This window comes from Schistocerca serialis, chromosome 9 (assembly GCF_023864345.2).
Source record: "Schistocerca serialis cubense isolate TAMUIC-IGC-003099 chromosome 9, iqSchSeri2.2, whole genome shotgun sequence".
Lineage (NCBI taxonomy): Eukaryota > Metazoa > Arthropoda > Insecta > Orthoptera > Acrididae > Schistocerca > Schistocerca serialis.
The window spans coordinates 5,772,248-5,787,676 of NC_064646.1; positions in this window are offsets into that span (position 1 = coordinate 5,772,248).

Below are 15,429 nucleotides of genomic sequence, written 5' to 3' on the forward strand. Positions count from 1 at the left end.
ATTTTTGTCGTTAAATCTGTGTAATAAATCATCTCTGGCACTTTTTGACGTCATTGATCAAAGCCGATGGGTTGTATTTCATTCTTCAGTATTCCCGAAATTTGGAAAGGGAATTAATGACCAAGGGGAAGAGATAAACACGTTGATATTTGCCGATGACATTGTATTTCTGTCAGAGACGGCCGATGACACAGAAGAGCAGTTTAAAGGAGTGAATAGCCTCTTCAAAAGATGTTATAAGACGGATGTCAACAAAAGTAAAGCAAATATTATGCCATACACTCGAATGAAATCAGGCGATGCTGATAGAATTAGATTAGGAAATGAGTCACTGAAATTAATCGAGTTTTGCTATTATGGGAGCAAAATAACTGAGTATTGCTGAAGTAAAGGAAATACAGAATGAAGATGGCAATAGCAAGGAAACAGAGATTTGATATCATCTAACATTACTTTAGGTGTTTGGACTTAAGCGTTTGAAGTCTGATTACGCAGTAGAATGTTGCAAATAAGATGAATAGATCGAATAACCATTTACCTCTCACTGAATCCAACTGGAAGGAAAGAAATTCTTAGCACGACTAAAAGAAGGGATAGGTTGACAGGACATTCTGACGCGTCAAGGAATCGTCAGTTTTCTGAAGATATGCTTTTTGCGTGGGTGTGTGTGTCGAAGGGTGGAGTGGTGAGTTTAGTATAAATTGTTAAGGCAGACCAAGGCTTGAATGCATTAAACAGATTCAAGTGGATGTTGGTGTCAATAGAGAAATTTAGTTGAATTCGAATGTGTTCTCGCCGATGGTGTTGTCTAGTACCAGTGGAAATTGTGTAAACAACAGTGTTCTGTGCAGTAGTGCTATTTTTTTTCTGTGCTCCGCCAATATCTTCGAGAAAATGAAATGGTAAACAGAAGAGTCAACAGCAGCGCGTCCAGCAGCTGGGAAGCAGCAGGTGCGGCGGGCCCGCTCTTGGCGGAAGGCGCGGCCGCGGCTCCCGGTATAGCGGAGCTGGTCCGCTCTGAGGTAAACGCTGCGCTTCGCGATAAAAACAATCTCGATCTGATAGCAGGCACTATATCAGATACTGTAACGGCAGCAGTATTGGCCAAAATGCGTGAAACTGTTGAGGTCAATACTGCCGAAATTAGAGCACTAAAAAAGTCTGTGTCTGAATACGAGAAAAAGGCACGAGAGTTGGAAGTGAAACTATCTGCCGCAACAGACGAGCTAGAACAGTACCAAAGGCGAAATAGTCTAGGACTGTTTGGAGTAGCAGAAAATAAGGAAGAAGACACCGACAACCTGCTTATACAGGTTGCGCTTGAAAAATTAGGCGTCGAAGTGACCAAGGCAGACATTGACAGGAGTCATCGGGTGGGACGAAAACTACCAGGTGCTACCAGATCTCGTCCAATAATAATTAAATTTGTCTCGTACCGAAAACGGGCAGAGATCTTTACCCAGAAGAAGAAGTTAGCAAGGACAGGGCTTACAATAAGGGAAGATCTAACACACGAACGGCTAAAGATTTTAAACAGTGCCATATCCCATTTCGGTCTTCAGAATGTGTGGACTCAGGTTGGCAGAGTAATCATGAAGACAGCAGCTGGAAAGAAGACAGTCACAAACATGACAGAACTGAATAGTATTAAGTGAAGCTACTCGAGCCAAAAGTGCAAACTTAACACCACTTGCAAATTGTAACAGCCCTATACTTAGATATAGTCTTGTAATAGTATTAACTTTTTAATTATACCCATATTTGTACCTTCAACTAATTGTTTTTGTAACTGTATTAACTTTTTACTATTGTTTTGTATCTGTAGCTCTAACCATTACTTAATTTTAGTTACTGCTAATACTTTTTTCATTTTCATTTTCTCTTCCATTCTGTAATAGTTCTATTGCAATTATTAGTCTCTCCTTTAGTTCATTAATCACCCATCTCTTCGGTTTTGAATTGTTCATAACAAAAATCACTATCAGTATCACTTTAGCAAATTTCAATCTAATTGTAGCGTCCTACGATAATCACTACCAGTATCACTTTAGTAAATCTCAATTTAATTCTAGCTTCCTACGATAAGCTATTAATTACACTCCTGGAAATTGAAATAAGAACACCGTGAATTCATTGTCCCAGGAAGGGGAAACTTTATTGACACATTCCTGGGGTCAGATACATCACATGATCACACTGACAGAACCACAGGCACATAGACACAGGCAACAGAGCATGCACAATGTCGGCACTAGTACAGTGTTTATCCCCTTTCGCAGCAATGCAGGCTGCTATTCTCCCATGGAGACGATCGTAGAGATGCTGGATGTAGTCCTGTGGAACGTCTTGCCATGCCATTTCCACCTGGCGCCTCAGTTGGACCAGCGTTCGTGCTGGACGTGCAGACCGCGTGAGACGACGCTTCATCCAGTCCCAAACATGCTCAATGGGGGACAGATCCGGAGATCTTGCTGGCCAGGGTAGTTGACTTACACCTTCTAGAGCACGTTGGGTGGCACGGGATACACGCGGACGTGCATTGTCCTGTTGGAACAGTAAGTTCCCTTGCCGGTCTAGGAATGGTAGAACGATGGGTTCGATGACGGTTTGGATGTACCGTGCACTATTCAGTGTCCCCTCGACGATCACCAGTGGTGTACGGCCAGTGTAGGAGATCGCTCCCCACACCATGATGCCGGGTGTTGGCCCTGTGTGCCTCGGTCGTATGCAGTCCTGATTGTGGCGCTCACCTGCACGGCGCCAAACACGCATACGACCATCATTGGCACCAAGGCAGAAGCGACTCTCATCGCTGAAGACGACACGTCTCCATTCGTCCCTCCATTCACGCCTGTCGCGACACCACTGGAGGTGGGCTGCACGATGTTGGGGCGTGAGCGGAAGACGGCCTAACGGTGTGCGGGACCGTAGCCCAACTTCATGCAGACGGTTGCGAATGGTCCTCGCCGATACCCCAGGAGCCACAGTGTCCCTAATTTGCTGGGAAGTGGCGGTGCGGTCCCCTACGGCACTGCGTAGGATCCTACGGTCTTGGCGTGCATCCGTGCGTCGCTGCGGTCCGGTCCCAGGTCGACGGGCACGTGCACCTTCCGCCGACCACTTGCGACAACATCGATGTACTGTGGAGACCTCACGCCCCACGTGTTGAGCAATTCGGCGGTACGTCCACCCGGCCTCCCGCATGCCCACTACACGCCCTCGCTCAAAGTCCGTCAACTGCACATACGGTTCACGTCCACGCTGTCGCGGCATGCTACCAGTGTTAAAGACTGCGATGGAGCTCCGTATGCCACGGCAAACTGGCTGACACTGACGGCGGCGGTGCACAAATGCTGCGCAGCTAGAGCCATTCGACGGCCAACACCGCGGTTTCTGGTGTGTCCGCTGTGCCGTGCGTGTGATCATTGCTTGTACAGCCCTCTCGCAGTGTCCGGAGCAAGTATGGTGGGTCTGACACACCGGTGTCAATGTGTTCTTTTTTCCATTTCCAGGAGTGTATTAAGCTTACTTCTCTCTGCTGGCAGCATCGGCCTCATAAATCACTCCCCTTTCCCTTATTTCCACCCTAAGCTGTTTCAAATACGCTAATTACATTTCTCCTCTTACGACATAGGATACACATTGACACACAGCCGTCACTATTTTGGTCATATTCTCCTTGCACCGAATATCACTAATCCATTTTCTATTCTCTCTCAACCTCAGAAAATCTCTTGCAGTCGCCTTTCTTTCGGCACTCGCGGAGTCACAAACAGGGCGCGCAAAATCTCGGACACCCCTGTGTTATGTCACTTGGCGGAAGCAGCGGCCAGTGCCCCTCGCGGCAGGTAGTGCCTAACAAAGAGACAGACCAGTCTGCCACCCTGCTCCAGGCTGCTCAGCGGAACGCGTCAGACCTGTTAGCAGCTCACTGCAACATCCAGTCTTTACCTGCACATTACGAAGAACTTAGCCTCCTCTTCAACCAACTGAACTACCACGTAATCCTCTTATCCGAAACGTGGTTGAAACCACACATATCCTCTGCATCTATTCATCTCCCAGGGTACACATTTCTTAGGGCAGACAGATCAAAAAAGCGAGGTGGCGGGGTCGGCGCGTATATACGAACAGACCTCAAAGCGAAAGTCTTATGTACGTCAAACCCTGCTGAAGAAAAACAGGCTGAATTCATGTTCATTGAAATAAATATACAAAGTCGGAAGTTCTTGACTGGCGTCGTGTACAAGCCGCCAAAAATAAGCTCAATGAGTTCCTTCCAGTCGGAATTACATTCACTTCAGTGTCAATACGAACATGTCATCGTAATGGGTGACTTGAACATAGACCTGCTCAGAGACACTCCCTCCGCAATAAACCTAAGAAGACTGTTTAGTTGCAATAGCATGAACATTCTTCCATTACAACCTACACACCATACGGCGCACAGTCATACTCTTATAGACGTAATCGCAACGAAACAGACTGACAAAGTAAGAGATGTTGGTCAAACATCGGCCCCTGGCCTCTCAGCACATGATGTAATATTCCTGGCCTACTCTGTGCAGCCCCCAAGGAACAAATCGCGTTACATAACTTGTAGGAACATGAAACGTATTGACCTGGACGCTATAACAGCCGATTGCTCAGAAATCTCATGGCACCAAATAATCAGAGAACCTACAATCGACGGCAAAATTAATGAACTTGGTGATAAACTCACTGCCCTCTATGACAAACATGCACCTGTGCGCAAAATCCGTGTAAGAAAATCTCCTGCTCCATGGCTGACAGCTGAATTACGTCAAATGATGACTAATAGGGAAGCTGCCCACAGGCGTTTCAAAGGCAGATCCGAAACCCGAGTGTTTCGAAGAATATAGAAAGCTACAGAACAGAGTGAAACAATGCATTCGCAATGCTAAAATCAGGCACGCTCGCTCCCTTGTATGCAGCGATCTCACGCCCACGACTCTATGGAAGAATCTCCGTAGCTTGGGGGTCGGAAAGGCAAAATCGGAATCTACTTTTCAAGTGTCAGCTAACGAATTAAATGAATTCTTCTCTGAACCTCTGAATACCCGCACGGCTGATAATTACCGTCCACAAGAATCCCCAAACAGAATAACTAACAACGATACCTTCCATCTGAAACATGTAACAACAAATACGGCAAGAAAAGCAATAATGAGAATCTCTTCTGATGCAATAGGCAACGACAGTATCGGTATAACCATGATTAAGAATGTTGCCGATATCTTAGTACCTGTCTTAACTGACATATTTAATTTTTCCCTCGTGAACGGAATATACCCCACTGCATGGAAAAGAAGCATAATTCGACCCATCCCTAAGATCGAAAACCCGCAACTGCCTAGTGATTACCGACCAGTTAGCATACTGCCTGCTCTTTCCAAAGCACTTGAATATATTGTTCATGACCAAATCACTGAACACTTGAATGAATTCAGCCTATATGACGAATTTCAATCCGGTTTCCGTAAACATAACAGCACAAACACTGCTCTAATTAAAGTAACTGATGACCTGAAATATGCCATCGACAATCGAAAGACAACAATATTGACGTTACTGGACTTCAGCAAAGCTTTTGACACTGTTAATTTTGACACATTGCTCAGAAAAATGCAACAGCTTAATTTCTGTGATAGTGCAATGAGATGGTTTGAAAGCTACTTAAAAGACAGACAGCAATGTGTTGTCTGCGTAAATGAAAAATTTTCCTGGAAACATGTTTCCTCGGGAGTGCCACAAGGATCTGTCTTAGGACCACTTTTGTTTTCTTTATATGTCAACGATATTTCCTCGGTTCTGTCCTGTAAATATCATTTCTATGCCGACGACCTCCAGCTCTACCTAAGTGTCAGACCTGAAGATGTAAACACTGCAATCGCTCAGATGAATGATGATCTGTCTTCAGTAGTGACATGGGCGAAAAACCTGAGGCTTAAACTAAATGCAAGAAAGACGCAAGTAATCTTAATAGCCCATCAGAAATTAATAAGTTCAGATTTCCGCGAACGGCTACCTCCCATTCTGCTCGACGGTACTCCAATACCATATCAGAAAACATTTAAGAACTTGGGTGTAACTTTGGATGAGCATCTCAACTGGGCGGAGAATACAGTCGCAGTGTGCCGAAAGACGTCTGCTTGTCTCTATGCTCTCAAAAAGTTTCGGAACATATTTCCACAGGACTTGAAACGCCAGCTCATGCAAGCACTCGTTCTACCGAACCTCCACTATTGTGATGTGATTCAACAAGGCATGAGTAGTGAAAACAAAAGACGGCTAGAACTAACCATGAATGCCTGTGTGCGTTACACCTGCCATATTCGCCGATATGATCATGTTAGTGCTTCATACTCCGAGATAGGGTCGCTGCGGCCGGACAAATTGCGTGAGTACCACACTCTATGTCTACTTCACCGACTCCTCGTCGCGCAAGCGCCCCAGTACCCTGCTTCAGAGATTAAAAACCTGTCATGCCATCATAATCGAAACACGAGGTCACTCTTACTTGGTATCCTAACTGTGCCCACTCACAAAACAAAAACTTTTGCAAACTCCTTCTCAGTTGCCGCTGTCCGCCTCTGGAACAAACTGCCCCTTACCTTGCGCAAAATCCAATCTCCTGCTGCTTTTAAGAAGAAGTTGAAGCATTTCCTACTATCATCCTCATAACGTTCTCCACAAAATTAATGTACAAGGTCAATCCTCTCATCTGTCAAATAGCAAAGCTAGCGTCTCCTATCTTGCTCCTGAGATGCCTTCTTCTTCATCTATCTCTATTAGCCACACAATCTTCTTTTCCTTTATACTTCCTTAATTATGTTTCATCATGTCTCTCTATTCTTCTCCTCCCTTCACCATGAGTCTCCCTCATACTCCCTGCTGCTAGCACTCCTATCTAAAATCTGTCTCTTCAATAATGTCTAATTGTAACAGTACTTATGATCTACGAATGTAAACTCTATATGTATGTATTTTTCCAGGTGTACCTTCCTAATTGTTTATTTCACTTTTTGTACTAGATGTAGTTTAACATGTCTACTAAAACATATGAATGTAAAATAAGTAGAATTCCTGGTTACATGTAAGAGAGGGCCTGATGGCCCTAATCTTGCCAGGTTAAATAAATAAATAAATAAATAAATAAATAGCTAACCGGAGACGAAGGAAAAAGAGTTCAAATGTGCGTGAAATCTTATGGGACTTAACTGCTAAGGTCATCAGTCCCTAAGATACACACTACTTAACCTAAATTATCCTAAGGACAAACACACACACCCATGCCCCAGGGAGGACTCGAACCTCCGCCGGGACCAGCCGCACAGGGAGATGAAGAGGTTTGCAGAAATAGACCAGCATGGATAACTGCCTCAAACAAGTCTTCGGACTAAGGACCACAACATTGATACGTTAAAATGAAAGAAAGGTTAGTAATGGTGGGCGACTAAAACTCGACTGTTATATCTGCAAGAGAAGGGAAAACAGTAAGAGGACACGGAATGGTGTAAAGGAATGAGAGGACACGTCACTTGGTAGAATTTCGTACAGAACACAATTTGACCATTGCAAACGTTTGGTTCAGAAACTTGATAAAGGGTTGCGTCGGCTTACACTTTAACTTAAATATGCTTTGTACGCATGGTTTACACGCTTATTTGGCTTCCGTGTTACTGAAAAACTGATATAAAGGAGAAGAACGACAAATGTATTCGCAGTCGCGAATACGAACAATCATCAGTTGTATAAGGGAATGACGACAGAGAAAATTTGTGCCGGGCAGGGGCTCGAATACTGATTTCCCCCTTAACGAGAGTGACCGCCTTAATCGCTTCGGCTATCCGTGCACGACTCACGGCTACACCCAAACTTCCATGTGTATCGTTCCTGTGTCACAACCTGTACTCCTTGACATATTATCTAATTTCTAATACATGGAAGGACACTTTAATTAAAAGTCGCTAATCAGTATTGGCGGATAAATAGAATATTGCAGTGCCTGTGCTGTTCACAAGAACGGTGCTATGTTTTTTTCAGATATGTATGCATATCCGAAAAACACTGCATCGTTCTCCTTAACAACAAAGGCACTGAAATACCATAACGTTGAAACGGTTTAACATACACACGTTGAACGATACGTATACATTTAAGTTAACTGACAGAAATTGCAGAAATGCACCCAAATGTTGGCCTCTACAAGCGCTGATGTTACGTCAGGTAAAGACTGCGCCATTCTCAATGCTCAACTCAAACAAGAGACTGGTGGACATGGCAATTTAAACCTACAGTAGAGGGGGGGGGGGGGCTGCACCCAGTAGAAGATCCAAAGGAGGAGTACGGAGAAAGACTGCGTACGCCATAAAGAACAAAGAGTACGGCACAACGAAAGACGATTAGCGAGACATCGAAAAAATTCAGAATATGCTGCTAGATTTGATACCGGTAACTTTGATCAATGTGCAAGTGTAATAGAAATGCTCGAAGAATTCAAACAGGAACCCATTGAGGAAAGAAGACGTTCTTTTCGCGAAACACATTGAGATAGTTTAGAGAAAGGGCATTTGCGACAGTCTGCAGAACAATGCTACTGCCATCAACATACCTGTCGCGTAAGGACAGCGAAGGTAAGGTGATAGAAATTAGGGTTCCTACGGAAGCATAAAGATATTTGTTTTTCCCCCCACTCCACTTGCGAGTGGAACAGGAAATGTAATGACTGGTAGCGATACACGGAGCGCCATGCGCCGTATTGTGGCTTGCGGAGTGCGTTTTCTAACTTAGATGTAGAACATCAAACATTATCAGTAGTGAATACTAAACACCGGGAGGGACAGAAGCATTAACTCTGTTCCTCCTTTGTTTGCTTACTGAGACAGCAGAATTCCAACCAGAATTTTATCAAAGAGCCCCGTTTCAAATGTTACTTTTCTTACCATCTTTAGGTTTCCTGGATTTAAACTGTCATGCACCGTACTTCTTCAAAACATATGTCGTGGAGAAACAGCGGTCTAGCATAAGGTACTATGAAATAGATTAAAAATAGTCCCTGCCGCAATACAACCTTTATTTGTAATGGTTACCCGTTTGGGTCAGAATGTGGCCATCTTCAGACCATTTATACCGTATGGTAGGCAGTGGCGGTGAACGGAACAGGTGTTATGACTCCACGGAAGTCAACTGAGCAATTGACGTTCGTGGAGTCATAACACCACTTTCGCTCACCGTCACAACCTACCATCATGATATAAACGGTCTGTAGAGGGTCACAGTTTGACCGAACTCGGCAACCACTGTACATAAATGTTTTACAGCGGTCGAGGCTGTTTTTAATCAATCTTTAATGCTATGCACAGTGTTTGCTCATTTCGTTTGTTCCTTTAGAAGGTCAGGTTGAAATATTTGCGGTTGTTGAGGACGTTACCCGGCTACAGTGCTGTAACTATGAACATTCGGTTTGTTGGGAGAAGTTTAAGTATCAGAAGATTTGTTTACTTTACCGTTTGCTAAAAAATTAACTGCATTCAGTATGCGCTTTAGAGAATTCAAGACGCAGTATCGTCCAAGTTAGCATGAGCCAGTCCTTCTTGTGCCAAACTCTAGCTTTCCCGGCCAACGAGAACTCTTTATGTATACCTTACGTACTATATTAACGAAAAGAAAGAGTAAAAGGGACTTGTATGTCGCGTCCTTCTTTCTGGTAAACCGCTGGTCGCGCAGGCATCTTCTCGCAGGGAGCATTCACAGTGCAAGTGTTCACATCGCTAGTTTAGTGGATTACTTGCTGTATGTGTAGCGAAAATGATATTTTTTGTATCGTCTGATGAGACAAAACTAATAGTGGCTCCGTCGTGCCAAAGATTTTGTTATTGACATTTAGAAAGAAGAATATGTATTTAAATGTATTAAGAATATGAGCTACTGATGCACTGGACTACATTTGCAACTATAAATGCTAATATGCTGATATGATAGATGTGATGTACTGCTACTGACAGCCTACCTATAAGCCACCCGTAAAACTGCCTTTCATACTGTGGAATGCCTCCGAATATATGTTTGAACTTTTTGTCCAAATGCTGCTTCGTCGCTCGCCACAGTTTTGTTAAAGTAATTCCGTGTTTCACTGGCTCTCTATGTTTTGTTTTATTATTGCTCGCGTAACAACTAATATATGAGATAAAATATGTTGCTGCGAAAAGAGCCCCGAAATACCTTTTAGTGATGCTGTGCTGTGACTTTCCTTGGATTATTAATTTTCAACAAAACAAAATATATTATGTTCTTATTATTCTAGATCTGGCTTTCTATTAAAGGAAAATTTTTTCGTTATTGTAACTCGCCATGAAGTTCAACGTATCTCCCTTTCTTTACAGTTATCGAAAAGGTTAATGAAAATTATTTCGTTATCAATACTGACGTTACAGTACGCAATGATTGTTCAACATCAAAATTTTGCAGTGGATTTTTGTTAGCAGTAAATCACCAATAAGTACCACGCCTAACACGAAACATGAGACTATTATCATAGAAAAAGATGTTTTTACTATAAGGTTTGCCAGATCAGAACTACGCACAGCAAGATTTCTTTTATGTTATGAAAGTAAATTATCTTTTCTCTGTTAATAATATATCATCGGCAGCCCGCGTCAACCTGTAAAACACATCATAAAATCTGCTGCTTTGCTCTGCAATTCCGAAAGTTAAAAGAAATAATTTTTGTTTACTTCATACCGCTTCTTTGCGGTATGATTGGTTACATTTAATGCAGTTTGAATGCACCGCGGAAGTGGCTCGTTCGTTCGTAGCGCAGCTCTGCACCACGTATAATATTTAAATAACTGAAAATGTCTTAAAAGGATGGGATAAAATACCAGGAAAGCTTATTACAAATCCTAATGCAAGTTTTCGCTGAGTAGCTCTGTTCTGTTGTTGTCGTCTTCAGTCCTGAGACTGGTTTGATGCAGCTCTCCATGCTACCCTATCCTGTGCAAGCTTCTTCATCTCCCAGTAGTTACTGCAACCCACATCCTTCTGAATCTGCTTAGTGTATTCATCTCTTGGTCTCCCTCTACGATTTTTACCCTCCACGCTGCCCTCCAATGCTAAATTTGTGGTCCCTTGATGCCGCAGAACATGTCCTACTAACCGGTCCCTTCTTTTTGTCAAGTTGTGCCACATACTCCTCTTCCCCCCAATTCTATTCAATACTTCATCATTAGTTATGTGATCCACCCATCTAATCTTCAGCATTCTTCCGTAGCACCACATTTCGAATGCTTCTATTTTCTCCTTGTCCAAACTATTTATCGTCCTTGTTTCACTTCCATACATGGCTACACTCCACACAAATACTTTCAGAAACGACTTCCTGACACTTAAATCTATACTCGATGTTAACAAATTTCTCTTCTTCAGAAACGCTTTCCATGCCATTGGCAATCTACATCTTATATCCTCTCTACTTCGACCATCATCAGTTATTTTACTCTCCAAATAGCAAAACTCCTTTACTACTTTAAGTGTCTCATTTCCTAATCTAATTCCCTCAGCATCACCCAACTTCACTCTACTAAATTCAATTATCCTCGTTTTGCTTTTGTTGATGTTCATCATATATCCTCCTTTCAAGACACTGTCCATTCCGTTCAACTGCTCTTCCAAGTCCTTTGTTGTCTCTGATAGAATTACAATGTCATCGGCGAACCTCAAAGTTTTTATTTCTTTTCCATGGATTTTAATACCTACTCCGAAATTTTCTTCAGTTTCCTTTACTGCTTGCTCAATATACAGATTGAATAACATCGGGGAGAGGCTACAACCCTGTCTCACTCCCGTCCCAAACACTGCCTCCCTTTCATGCCCCTCGACTCTTATAACTGCCATCTGGTTTCAGTACAAATTGTAAATAGCCTTTCGCTCCCTGTATTTTACCCCTGCCACCTTTAGAATTTGAAAGACAGTTTTCCAGTCAACATTGTCAAAAGCTTTCTCTAAGTCTACAAATGGTAGAAACGTAGGTTTGCCTTTTCTTAATCTTTCATCTAAGATAAGTCGTAAGGTCAGTATTGCCTCACGTGTTCCAACATTTTTACGGAATCCAAACTGATATTCCCCGAGGTCGACTTCCACCAGTTTTTCCATTCGTCTGTAAAGAATTCGCGTTAGAATTTTACAGCTGTGACTTATTAAACTGATAGTTCGGTAATTTTCACATCTGTCAACACCTGCTTTCTTTGGGATTGGAATTATTATATTCTTCTTGAAGTCCGAGGGTATTTCGCCTGTCTCATACATCTTGCTCACCAGAAGGTAGACTTTTGTCAGGACTGGCTCTCCCAAGGCAGTCAGTAGTTCCAATGGAATGTTGTCTACTCCCAGGGCCTTGTTTCGACTCAGGTCTTTAAGTGCTCTGTCAAACTCTTCACGCAGTGTCATATCTCCCATTTCATCTTAATCTACATCCTCTTCCATTTCCATAATATTGTCCTCAAGTACGTCGCCCTTGTATAGACCCTCTATATACTCCTTCCACCTTTCTGCTTTCCCTTCTTTACTTAGAACTGCGTTTCCATCTGAGCTCTTGATATTCATACAAGTGGTTCTCTTTTCTCCAAAGGTCTCTTTAATTTTCCTGTAGGCAGTATCTATCTTACCCCTAGTGAAATACGCCTCTACATCCTTACATTTGTCCTCTAGCCATCCCTGCTTAGCCATTTTGCACTTCCTGTGAATCTCATTTTTGAGACGTTTGTATTCCTTTTTGCCTACTTCATTTACTGCATTTTTATATTTTCTCCTTTCATCAATTAAATTCAATATTTCTTCTGTTACCCAAGGAGCTCTACGAGCCCTCGTCTATTTACCTACTTGATCCTCTGCTGCCTTCACTACTTCATCCCTCAGAGCTACCCATTCTTCACCTACTGTATTTATTTCCCCCATTCCTGTCAATTGTTCCCTTATGCTCTCCCTGAAACTCTGTACAACCTCTGGTTCTTTCAGTGTATCCAGGTCCCATCTCCTTAAATTCCCACCTTTTTGCAGTTTCTTGAGTTTTAATCTACAGTTCATAACCAATAGATTGTGGTCAGAGTCCACATCTACCCCTGGAAATGTTTTACAATTTAAAACCTGGTTCCTAAATCTCTGTCTTACCATTATATAAACTATATGATACCTTTTAGTATCTCCAGGGTTCTTCCATGTATACAACCTTCTTTCATGATTCTTGAACCAAGTGTTAGCTATGATTAAGTTATGCTCTGTGCAAAACTCTACCAGGCGGCTTCCTCTTTCATTTCTTAGCCCCAATCCATATTCACCTACTATGTTTCCTTCTCTCCCTTTTCCTACTCTTGAATTCCAGTCACCCATGACTATTAAATTTTCGTCTCCCTTCCCTACCTCAATAATTTCTTTTATCTCATCATACATTTCTTCAATTTCTTCATCATCTGCAGAGCTAGTTGGCATATAAACTTCTACTACTGTAGTAGGCGTGGGCTTCGTGTCTATCTTGGCCACAATAATGCGTTCACTATACTGTTTGTTTACCTGCAAAAGTCTTGTGCCTCCTGCCACCGAACTTCGCTAATTCCCACTACATCTACCTTTAACCTATCCATTTCCGTTTTTAAATTTTCTAATCTACCTGCCCGGTTAAGTGATCTGACGTTCCACGCTCCGATCCGTAGAACGCCAGTTTTCTTTTTCCTGGTAACGACGTCCTCTTGAGTAGTCCCCACCCGGAGATCCGAATGGGGGACTATTTTACCTCCGGAATATTTTACCCAAGAGGACGCCATCATCATTTATCCATACAGTAAAGCTGCATGCCCTCGGGAAAAATTACTGCCCTAGTTTCCCCTTGCTTTCAGCCGTTCGCAGTACCAGCACAGCAGGTCGTTTTGGTTAATGTTGCAAGGCCAGGTCAGTCAATCACCCAGACTGTTGCCCGTGGAACTACTGAAAAGGCTGCTGCCCCTCTTCAGGAACCACACGTTTGTCTGGCCTCTCAACAGATACCCCTCCGTTGTGTTGCACCTACGGTACGGCCATCTGTATCGCTAAGGCACGCAAGGCTCCCCACGAACGGCAAGGTCCATGGTTCATGGGGAAGAAGTAGCTTTATTCAAAACATTTAAACAGATTAAATTATTACACACCTTTACAATGAGTATGTAATGGCGTACGTCTCTCAATCTTGACAAAAGAATGCTACGCAAGCGTACAATATAACGTCACAGGCTCTTCCTACTCACGTAACTCAAAGAACATGACAGAAAAATTAATGTTCGGTCACAACTATTTATACTAGTCACATATTCTCATCTTTGTTTGATATTTAATAAGTATCGTCTGTGGCGATTTCAGTACTCGCCGACACTGATATTATCTTTAAAAGAAATCTGTACATAATTCTATACAAGAACAAAACATGACACATAATGCTTTCTGTTTATTACATAAAGTTCACCCAATCATTGTCCACGCAGTTACAATCATCCAGCACAATTATTATTTTCTCCGTTTTTTTACCTCATATAATATGTGTTTTGCTAAGAGACAAAAGTAATAGTGTCTCCGTCGTGCCAAAGGTGTTGTTATTGACATTTAGAAAGAAGAATATGTATTTGAATTTTTTAAGAATATGAACTACTGATGCACTAGACTACATTTGCAACTATAAATGCTAATATGTTGATATGATGGATGTGATGTAGCGCTACTGACAGCCTACTTTAACAAATAAAAAATAAAATAATAATAATGTAATAATAATTTGTAATAATAATTATTATTGTTTGTTTGGTTGAGTAAGTAATTGAGGGATTAAAATTTACACCGTGAATTTATCGAGCTTCGCACGTCCGAAGATGTACGGAACGTAGTCAGGGCCCATTATGTATTTTTTTTGTAGACAAAGTCTCATATCCGACCTCAGCTTCAATCATGAAAATGGAGTGACTAAAATTACTAAAACAAAGAAAAGCATACGATTAAATAAAACATATATTCATTTTAACATACATTACGATATAAATGACACTTACGTAAAATTCTAGATAAATAATGGCAGATCAGTCACAAATGAGAGCGACTTATTAATTCTGCGCCTCTTTTCTGCTAATAAATATCAATACGGCTAATTGTGGAGCCGCACAAAATATTACGCCCACACTTACATAAGAGTGTGCTGATGCCTACTGGCTGTGACAAGAGGGCGCTGTTAATTGCTTTATTTTGCATTCTCTTGTCTTAAAAAATCGATACATATAATCAAAGTTACCTAAATTAAATATTGTCTGTGCTCGAGTGCAAATGGTTCCTTAAACTTCCCCCCAAATTGCGAAGCAAAGGTGTACCACCTGCAGCTGAGCAATTTGTTGACGTATT